Here is a 4,321-nt window from a genome sequence, read left to right on the forward strand (position 1 = left end):
TTGACTCAAGCTAACTCTCACATGAACGCGCGTGTCCAGCTCGTGGCTCTCTGGCAAACCTCTGACTCATTCCCCTCTCATTCGCCCCCACTTCACAGTAGAAGCATCAAACAAGGTTCTAAAGACTGTTGACATCTAGTGGAAGCCTTAGGAAGTGCATTTGACCCATAAACAATGTGTATTCGATAGGCCAAGAGTTGAAAAACTACAAACCTCAGATTTCCCACTTCATGGTTGGATTTTTCTCAGGTTTTGACTGCCATATGAGTTCTGTTATACTCACAAACATCATTCAAACAGTTTAGAAACTTCAGAGTGTTTTCTATCCTAAATATACTAATAATATGCATATATTAGTAACTGGGCCTGAGTAGCAGACAGTTTACTCTGGGCACCTTATTCATCCAAGCTACTCAATACTGCCCCCAGCGCCAAAGAAGTTAAATTCACACAGGACACCGGATAAGACAGGAGAAATACTCCAGATATAACAGACGACCTAGTCCCCCAACACATAAACTATTGCAGCATAAATACTGGAGGCTGAGACAGGAGGGGTCGGGAGACACTGGACAAGGCCTGGACAAGGCCAAACAGGCAGGATATAACCCCACCCACTTTGCCAAAGACAGCCCCACACCACTAGAGGGATATCTTCAACCACCAACTTACCTTCCTGAGACAAGGCCAAGTATAGCCCACAAAGATCTCCCCCATGGCACAACCCAAGGGGGGGTGCCAACCCGGACAGGAAGATCACGTCAATGACTCAACCCACTCAAGTGACGCATCCTCCTAGGGACGGCATGGAAGAGCACCAGTAAGCCAGTGACTCAGCCCTGTAATAGGGTTAGAGGCAGAGAATCCCAGTGGAGCGAGTTTCTCGTGTGTATCAAGAATGGTTCACCACCCAAAGGACATCCCGCCAACTTGACACAGCTGTGAGAAGCATTGGAGTCAATATGAAGCCAGCATCCCTGTGGAATGCTTAAGACACCTTGTAGAGTCCATGCCCTAACGAATTGAGGCTGTTCTGAGGGCAAAAGGGGGTGGAACTCAATATTAGGTCTTTATGATAGAGGTTTTCACTCATATCCACATAGTTTTTCAGTATGACGAGATAAAGTTGGTACCACCACCAATAATGTTGACATCAAGGTTATTATTGTTTTGTGACTTAATATTAGTTATTATTTATATTATCTTTATTTTGATGAGATTCAGATTAGTTTGTTAGTTTTCAGACTCAATTCACTAGTTTGTATTTGGTTTGATAAAAACATTTATATTTCGTTTTTATCCTATTTAGTTTCAGTGTTAGTGTTGAGGACAGAAAGTAGGCTATTTGTGGGAGGCTTGGAGACATTATGCGTTCTAGGCTTATAGTTTTTTGCGAGGGTGTCACTTCTTGCCACTGGGGGGCAGTACTACATAAGGTGATGGACCAGGACCATAGACTTGGATAGACATAACATCTCTGTATCTGTGTAATGATGGCGTCTGTGAGAGCATGGGCAGTGCCATTGAGGCCATCGCCATCTTGAAATTMTACATTTTCTCCTTCACAAGTAAAATCTATTGGCTGATSCCTCCTGATGACCTGGCTGTCACGACTCCAACCGAGTCATCAGGTCATGCCAACTGTGCCACCAGAAGGGATCAGCCAATGAAGTTGGAAGTCGACTCAATCAAAATGGTTAGTCCTCAATGGCGCTGCCCATGCTAACAAAGGCTTTTGGCCACTAGAGGAACCCATACAACTCCTTCGACAGAACAGAGGTTTGYTTAGGTTCAAATTATAAATCAATCTTAAAGGTCCACTATGCAGAAATCMCTAAGCKATTTCCTGGTTGCTAAAATTCGAGTAGTTCACCTAATTTCAGTTTATGTGACGAAACAAGCATAGAGAATGTAGAGAATCATTGTACCATCTAAACCGCTGTGAAATATATTTTCAATAACCAAAAATYTTGTGTTTTCAGCTGTTTGAAGCTTGTGTACAAAACAGAAAGTAAAAGACAAAAAAATTAARTTAATTACTCAGGATTGGTGGGTCCCCAGCGGGACGGTTGAGCTAACATAGGCTAATGGGATTAGCATGCGATTGTAAGTAACAAGAACATTTCCCAGGACATAGACATATCTGATATTGGCAGAAAGCTTAAATTCGATTCTTGTTAATCTAAATGCACTCTCCAATTTACAGTAGCTATTACAGTGAAATAATACCATGCTATTGTTCTGAGGAGAGTGCACGGTTTTGAACATGAAAAGTTATAAACAAATTAGGCCCATTTGGGCAGTCTTGATTAAAAATTGAACAGAAATGCAATGGTTCATTGGATCAGTCTGAGAATTTGCACATACACTGCCTCCATCTAGTGGCCAAAATCTAAATTGCACCTGGGCTGGAATAATAAATTATGGACTTTCTCTTGCATTTCAAAGATGATGGTACAAAAAAAACAAAAAAAAGTTTTTTTTCTTTGTATTATCTTTTACCAGATCTAATGTGTTATATTCTCCTACATTAATTTCATATTTCCACAAACTTCAAAGTGTTTCCTTTCAAATGGTACCAAGAATATGCATATCCTTGCTTCAGGGCCTGAGCTACAGGCAGTTAGATTTGGGTATGTCATTTTAGGCACTTTTTAATTTTTTTAAGGGCCGATCCTTAAGAGGATCATTGTACGAGATCTTCAGTTTCTTGGCAATTTCTCGCATGGATAGCCTTAATTTCTCAGAACAAGAATAGACTGATGAGTTTCAGAAGAAAGTTCTTTGTTTGATAGTTTTTTATTTCCCTCATCAATTTACACACAATACCCTTAATGACAAATTGTAGCAAATGTATTTTAAAAAAAGTATAACTGAAATTCCACTTACAGAAGTAATCAGACCTTTTATTCAGTACTTTGTTGAAGCACCTTTGGCAGCGATTATAGCCTCGAGTCCTCTTGGGTATGAAGCTACAAGCTTGGCACACTGTATTGGGGAGTTTCTCCCATTCTTCTCTGCAGATCATCTCAAGCTCTGTCAGGTTAGATGGGGAGTGTCGCTGCACAGCTATTTTCATGTCTCTCCAGAGATGTTCGATCGGGTTCAAGTCTGGGCTCTTGCTGGGCCAATCAAGGACATTCAGATACTTTAAAAAAGCATTTATTTACCTTAATTTAACTAGGCAAGTCAGTTAAGAACAATTCTATATTTACAATGGCGGCCTACCCTGGCTAACCCTCCCCTAACCCGGACGACGCTAGGCCAATTGTGCGCCGCCCTACGGGACTCACGGCCGGTTGTGATACAGTCTGGGATCGAACCAGGGTCTGTAGTGACATTCTAGCACTGAGATGCAGTGCCTTAGACCATTGCGGCACTCAGGAGGCCGACTGTCCCGAAACCACTTCTGCGTTGTCTTGGCTGTGTGCTTAGAGTCGTTGTCCTGTTGGAAGGTAAACTTTTGCACCAGTCTGAGGTCCTGAGCGCTCTAGAGCAGGTTTTCATCAAGGATCTCTCTGTACTTTGCTCTATTCATCTTTCACTCGATCCTAACTAGTCTCCCAGTCCCTGCCGCTGAAAACATCCCCACAGCATGATACTGCACCACCATGCTTCGCTGTAGGCATGGTGCCAGTTTCTCTGGACTTGACGCTTGGCATCAGGACAAAGAGTTCAATCTTGGTTTCATTCAGACCAGAGAATCTTGTTCTTTCATGGTCCGAGTCCTTTAGGTGCCTTTTGACTAACTCCAAGCGGGCTGTCATGAGCCTTTTACTGAGGAGTGGCTTCCGTCTGGCCACTCTACATAAAGGGCTGATTGGTGGAGTGCTGCAGGATGATTGTCCTTCTGGAAGGTTCATCCATCTCCACAGAGGAACTCTGGGCTCTATCAGAGTGACCATCGGTTCTTGGTCACCTCCTGAACAAGCCCCTTCTCCCCGATTGCTCAGGTTTGGTCGGGGGCCAGCTCTAAGAAGAGTCTTGGTGGTTTCAAACTTCTTCCATTTAAGAATGACAGAGCCAACTGTGTTTCTTGGGGACCTTCAATGCTGCAGAAATGTTTTGGTACCCTTACCCAAGATTTGTGCCTCACACAAATCCTGGTTCGGGCTCTACGGACAATTCCTTTACCTAATTTGATTGCGTTTTACTTGACATTGCACTGTCATCTGCGAGATTATATAGATAGGTGTGTGCCTTTTCCCAAATTCAATCTGTCCAATCGAATTACCACAGGTTGGACTCCAATCAAGGTTCGAGGCGCACCAAATCTTTGGGGATGTAGAACCATCTGAAGGGGTACCAAAACCATTTCTGC

The sequence above is a fragment of the Salvelinus sp. IW2-2015 genome, unplaced genomic scaffold (assembly GCF_002910315.2).
Source record: "Salvelinus sp. IW2-2015 unplaced genomic scaffold, ASM291031v2 Un_scaffold6023, whole genome shotgun sequence".
Taxonomy (NCBI): domain Eukaryota; kingdom Metazoa; phylum Chordata; class Actinopteri; order Salmoniformes; family Salmonidae; genus Salvelinus; species Salvelinus sp. IW2-2015.